The sequence below is a fragment of the Camelus ferus genome, unplaced genomic scaffold (assembly GCF_009834535.1).
Source record: "Camelus ferus isolate YT-003-E unplaced genomic scaffold, BCGSAC_Cfer_1.0 contig385, whole genome shotgun sequence".
In the NCBI taxonomy this organism is placed as follows: Eukaryota; Metazoa; Chordata; class Mammalia; order Artiodactyla; family Camelidae; genus Camelus; species Camelus ferus.
This window is the reverse complement of record NW_022589126.1, coordinates 774,070-780,562: the sequence shown is the minus strand read 5'-3', so window position 1 is coordinate 780,562 and position 6,493 is coordinate 774,070. Positions and strand designations below refer to the sequence as shown.

Here is a 6,493-nt window from a genome sequence, read left to right as displayed (position 1 = left end):
GGGACCCGGCGGCTGGCTGAATCTATCTGACTACAAAACAAAGTAGCGTTGGAGTATAACCCGAAGCATAAAATAAATAACCATGAGCTCAGACAGATACAAATAAGTCGCTGAATAAACAAACAAGACGTCAAAGAGACAACTCTCTTGTGCCAAAGGAGTACGGAGAGTTCGCGTCAAAATTCCAGAAGCTCCTGGAGCGCCACTCAAGTGTGGGCTGCGCAGGGTGGCGTCCTCTGAAGCTAACAGAACAAAGCAGAGGGGCTGAGAGAGGAACTTCGGGGTGGGGGCGGGGGGCCGGACGGACACACCCCACCTGCGGTGGGCGGGCACCAGCGTTGGCGAGTCCCCTGTGCCTGCTGGGTAAGGAGGAACTTGGCCGGGCTTGGTCCGGGGGCCCCGGGAAGGACGCTCCGAAGTCTTCAGTTTCCCTCGGGTCTGTCCCGATTCACGGTGGGCTCCTGGGTCACGCCGGGGTCCGCGCTAATGAGGGGACTCACACGGGCCCCTGGGGAAGCTCAGGACGGCGGCTCGTAGAGCGGAGGGAGAAACTCCAACCCCGGGACCGGAGGGCTGAGGCGGGAGACGGGCCTGACCTGAGGGTAGGCAGGGGCTGCAGCCGGAGCTCAGTCCTGTGGCTCACGTCGATCACGCCTTTGCAGTGAAACCGAGGCTCAGGGAGCGTCCTGGCTGGTGGAACACGCCGGTGTGCCCGGAGGGGGACGTGTCCTGGGCACACGAAAGCTCACATTTGGGACCCCGCAGGGGGCCACCAGACGGGCCTCTTCGCTGGCTCCGACTTGACGCCTGTGCAGGAGACCCGCACCAGCAGGCGCATTGCCCTCGTGAGCCTCGGGACTCCGTCCAGCAGAGGGTACAACGTGAGGGCTTAGCGCACGCCCTCCAGCCCGGTCAGGAGTGCGGGGCCTGGGGACCCCGGGCTTGAGGTGCGGGGCCTTGGGGGGCCCTGTGCCTCAGCCTGCGAAGGGCGACCTCGCCTCCACAGTCAGGTCAGGAGACGGCGTGATGAAGGTGGCCCGGCACTTCCATGGTCTTCCTTCCAAACACCCACACCCCGAGTCTGACCACCAGGAAAACAGGACTGGTCCCAGCAGGAAGACCTGCAAAGCACCAGGCCGGCACTCCTCAAACCTGTCGTCAAAAGCCGTCCACACAAGGGACGTCTGAGAAGCCGCCGCAGTGAAGAGGGGCCCAGGGAGATGGAATGGCCACCCGTGGCTCGCAGGTGGGGTCCTGCAACCGAAGAAGAACATTCTGTGCAGACTGCAGCTAACAATGACGTGTTAACAGCATCCACTTAATCGTGACGAGTGTCTCACACCAACATGGATGTTAACAACGGGGAACGCAGGTGTGGAGACACAGAAAGTTGCTGCCTTCTCGTCATAACTTTGCTGTAAATCCAAAACGGCTCTAGAAATTCAATTTTTTTTAAGAAGACAAGCTATAGATAAGGAGGGAACATCGACATGCCTGACAAAGGCCTCATATCTTGAATATATACAGAGCCCACAAATTTCAACAGTGAAAAAGTCAATCAGGCAAATCAGAAAATGTGCAAAATGCCTGAACAAGCATTCCAGAGAGAGGACGTATGAACTCCAACACACACAGGCGAAGTTGGCATGCGCAGTAAGACCACGGGGAGATGTTACGTGTCCATTCGAACGCCTAAACTTAAAAACATCAACACCACACGGTGGCAGGGGTGTCTAGAAACTGTATTCACGACTCGTTGGTAGGAATGTACAACAGCAAAGCTACCCCCCAAAAAAGTATTTGTTTTTTATTATTACTGTAGAAAACCCAAAGGTTTCTATTGGGTACATCTTTTCCTATAAGCACAATTAATGCTCTGACGAACATTTATTTACAAAAGTCTTTGGAAACATTTCTGCGTATTTCTTCAAGATACCTTCTTAGATGTGAAAACATTTGGCAACAAGGTGTACATAACATTTTAAGGCTTTTTTTTTAATTGACTTGTAGTCAGTTTACCATGTTGTGTCAATTTCCAGTGTAGAGCACAATTTTTCAGTCATACATGAACATACATATATTCACTGTCACATTCTTTTTCACTGTGTGGCATTTTCTTGCAAAACTAAACATACACGCACAGCAAGTGCACTCCTGGACATTGAACCCAGAGAAATGAAAACTCACGTCAAAAAAAAGAAAGAAAGAAAACTCGTGTCTATGGAAAACTTGTACGGTTGTTCGTCACTGCCTCACTGGTAACAGCCAAAACAGGAAGGAACCAAAAGTCTTCAACACGGTAGTCTCCCCCGATTTACAGTTTTGCTTCCCGAGTTTGATATCTGTGTCAACCACGGTTCAAAAGTACCGAATGACAAATTCCAGAAGCAAACAATGCGTAGGTTTTAAGCTGCTTGCCCTTGTGGGGAGGGCGTTGGAGTCTCGCACTGCCCTGTTCTGTCCTCCGCCCGGAACACAAACCAGCCCTGCGGTGCTTGTGTCCAGGTAACCCTGGTCAGTCCCTTAGCATCGGCCCCAGAGTGCAGGACCTGAGATGCCGGCATTGCAGGCTGGCCGAGGAGAAGTCGTGAGGTGCCTCCTGTAAGCGAGAAGGGGAAAGCTGTCGCCTTAACAAGAAAAAGCGATTTGTATGCTGAGATGGCTAAGATCTACGGTAAGAACACATTTTCTGTAAAACTGGAGAAGGAAAATGAAATTATGGTCAGAGGTACGTGTGTTCACACCTGTAACTACAAGAAAGTCAGCCACAGTGCAGGTGAGTGCTGGCTGAGATGGAAAAGGCGTTCCGTGTGTACAGTCAGATACTCCGAGAGAGAGACCCCATTCACATAGCTTTCATTACAGAATGTTGTTATAACTCCTCTATTTTATTACCGCTAAGCTCTTATTTATCAGCTGAACTTTACCAAAAGGTACGTACGTGTAGGGGAACCCATATGTACTTACGGGGTTGGGTACCATCCGTGGTTTCAGGCACCTGCTGAGGGCCTGGGGACGTATCCCGCACGGACAAGCGGGGACCACTCTCCGTGAGGAGTTACACAAACTGCAGGAGCTGCGTGCTATCCAGCACAACTCTGCTATAGAACAAATAATTTTTATTATACACAGTAACTTTATTAGATCTCAAGGGCATTATGCTGAGTGAAAGAAGGCATTCTCAGAAGGGAGTGTAGCACGTGAATCCACATGCACAACATTCTTGAAGGGTATGATCAGAGGCACGGGGGTCAGCAGCTGCCACGGCGAGGGGTGGCTGTGACTCAGAAGAGACGGCAGGACAGAGATACTTGGGATGACAGGACAGTTCTGTGTCTCCGTTGCAGTGGTGGGGACATAAATCCACACAGGTGACAAAAAGACCTAGGACCGCACACACACCGCATTGATGTCAAATTCCTGATGGCAACACTGTGCGGCTGTTACCAGTGGAGGAAGCTCTGCCGAGGGTATGTGGGGTCGCCCTCTGCTTCATTTCCAACCTCCCGTGGACCTATACTCACTGCAAAAGAAAAGTTCAAAAAAAAAAAGAGAAAATAAATGAAACCAGTCATTCTGAAGAGTGTAATTCAACGAGGATGTGAGTTCTTAAGACCAACCCACCTAACAAAGGAGCAACAAAGGAGAGATTTCACATGAAACAAGTAGTGTTGCAGAAAAACACGTCACAGCTCAGTTGTGACAGCAATCTGGATCCGGGCGAGGGACCAAGCAGCACTGGGCGGGTTGCAGAACTCAGGTTAATACGCCAGCCAGCGGGCCCAGAGGAGTTAACACTCCAAGCTCCGGACCCCGTCTGCAGGTTTATACAGGCCTTTATAGGTGCCAGTCTACACTTTGCAAATAAGGTCTAACAGAGGTTGACTAATTAGGAACAAGCTTTGTAAAAATGGACCAATCAGGAGTGAGCTCCATGCAAATGAAGTACTATAATCAACCAATCAGGAGTGAGGGAAATAACCAATCAGGACTGAGCTCAGGGAACCAATAGAACTTTAGGGGTAAGTTGGCCGGTTCAGAGGTGAAAAGTGAGAGCGAGCCTCTGGGCCAGGGAGCCGGGTGGTGCCGGCAGGAGAGCAGTGGCCCTGCCTGGGGCCCTGCCGGTCTTTTTATGGGGCTTCCCGCCTCAGTAGAATGAAACAGACGTTCACTGACAATAGCAGGTTTTAGCCTAGCGCACGTCTCCTGGCTCTGGACAGACAAAACGGACAGAGGGAATATTCTGAGTATGAAGAAGAGACATTTAATGACGTCCTATCCTAATTGATAAGGTAGGTCTAATAAAAACTTACTAAAGTCTACCGTCAGATATATAGAAATTTTCAGTCCGGAGGAACATTTTAAAAAGCTGGTGTTCCTTAGTAATATTTTTAAAGAAGGCAAAGAGGAAGAAACAGCACAAAGGACACTGTGACCGCAGGGCACTAGCACGCGGGGACAGGCATCGGGGCCTCTCGCCACTCCCCCCAACACCCCAGCCGCAAACGAGCGGCTCACGCAGGCTCTGGTGAAGACAGCGGGGTCACAGAATCTCACAGCGTCTGACGCACACGCCTGCGTTGTTTTACAAACACTGTAGCTGCCCCCAGAGGGCAAAGGCTACCTGCACGTGGGCCAGACTACAGCCACGTCGCAAGTTTCTCCGTCCTGAGCAGGACTGAGTCTGCGACCAGGACAATTCCAAGAACTGGCCTCAAGAGGGTGGGGTTAACACTATTGCTGGTAACATTACCGAGTCCAAACTCGTCCTGCTCGCCGCACGACAGGCCAGTAAATCGGGAGATGAGGCGTTGGGGCAAGGAAGAGCGGCTTTGTTCAGAAAGCCGGCAGACCGAGAGGATGGCAGGCTAATGTCTTGGAGAGCCATCCTCTCCCAGTCAGAATGCAGGCTCCTTTTATACAAAATAAAAACCAGGAGAGGGGGTGTGGTTGGTTGTTGCAAACTTCTTGGGGCGGGAATCCTTTGCTCCTGCAGCTGTCCAGGTGGGCCAGCTCATGGTGCCCCTGCAAAACATCCAACAAAACACGTTATTCTCTGTCCTGCAACTTTGTTATCTTTATGTGAGTGCAGAGCTAGCAGGACCAAGCCTAGAAAACAGGGCTCAGGGTTAAAGCCAAAGGAACAGGTCTAATACAGGGTCAGGTTTGTTCTTTTCTATTAGAATAATAATCTGTGTCTGTTTGCGCATCAAAGTACGTGTAGCTTGTCTGCCTGTACGTGGAAGCGGGCGACCACAGCTGCCAGCAGGGAGAGGCCACGTCTTCCCCTCTGAGTCTGGGCGCCCTGCGGCTGCCTGAGTTCAGGCCCGGACGGGCACACCTCGAACTACCTTGTCTTGAGATGAGACGGGAGGGAGCAGATCCCTGCACAGGTCTGAGCTGGGGGTGAGAAGCGGGCTCCTGCTACGTGAAGCTTTCTCGTCTTTGAAATGGGAAGAAGAATCGAGACGCAAATCTTCCCACAAGGTCACAGGGGCCAGTGCACCTCAAAGTCTGTGCCTTTTAAAGGACAGACAGCGCAACACGCAGCCCTGTCTCGGCCCATCACAGGGGACGGGGTCCCGGGCCAACGCTGGAAGCCTCGCCTCTCCTGCTTCTCTGCCTCTGACACCGCCTCGAGGAGGACCTCCGAGGCTTCCTCGCTTCGTCTGAGCCCCACCTTCTCCCAGGGGCACCGAGACCATGTGCACACAGCACAGTTGTAAACAAAGCGTTTTAATTGACGATTTGGACATGGGGTGGGTGGGGTTGGTCTAAAAATGGCCAAATGTAATGCACTTCCTTGCTTCTAGGAGTTTCCTTTTGTAAACCGTGATGAACTCTGGTTTTGCGTTTGTCTAGTTAACACGGTTTCTGCTGAAACTGCCTAGATGAGTCTGTCTTAGTATTTAAAACATATGATTTGAAAGGGCTATAAATACGTGCGTGTGAAGTAGTTAAAAATGACTGGTCCCTCCAGCCCCTCGCTGGGAGGCACGTCTGTGGGTAATTAGGGCGGTCGGTTAATTCTCACATCTCTCCGGAGCAGGGCCGTTTCCCCAAGCAGAAGGCGGGCAGGAGTGAAGGGCTGGTTAGGAGCCCCACCTCTGTTGATGAATGCTTGTCGAAAGCTTTCCAGTCCTCAGCCCGGGGGACGTCGCTGGAACCCTGCCCTCCTGCACTTCCCTGTCCCCCCTCTCTGAGACTCGTTCCCCTGGATTTCAGGAGCAGCAAAAGGAAATGTGCGTGTACCATGCATCAGATCATCCTGGGCGTGTGTTGTTGTAAAAGGCTTGGTAGATGAACAGAAACAAGACTGACGCAGCTGCAGCTTAAAAATCTAGGAGGTGACGCTGAGCACCCGAGCGCTGCGCTCTGCACTGAGAAGCAGCTGAAATGCCCTGTGCATCCTGCGACAGGTGCTTTTTCTGGACCGGCGTGTGCGGGGAGGTCAGGAGACTCACTCAAAGTCACTCCTCAAGTCCTCTTTCAG

The 6,493-nt window shown here is 51.9% G+C and overlaps 1 long non-coding RNA gene across 2 annotated transcripts; it reads right to left on the bottom strand.

Moving 5' to 3' along the window:
• Positions 1 to 1,734: 1,734 nt before the first annotated feature.
• LOC116662580 lies at positions 1,735 to 5,681 on the bottom strand. Of its 2 annotated transcripts, XR_004318556.1 has the most exons (4): positions 5,352 to 5,681; positions 4,754 to 5,025; positions 2,968 to 3,523; positions 1,735 to 2,599 (listed from the first exon to the last, which is right to left on the bottom strand). It is a non-coding gene; the product is annotated as an uncharacterized LOC116662580 (long non-coding RNA). The 2 variants fall into 2 exon arrangements; XR_004318555.1 differs by having other exon boundaries at positions 1,735 to 3,523; positions 5,352 to 5,676.
• Positions 5,682 to 6,493: the final 812 nt, after the last annotated feature.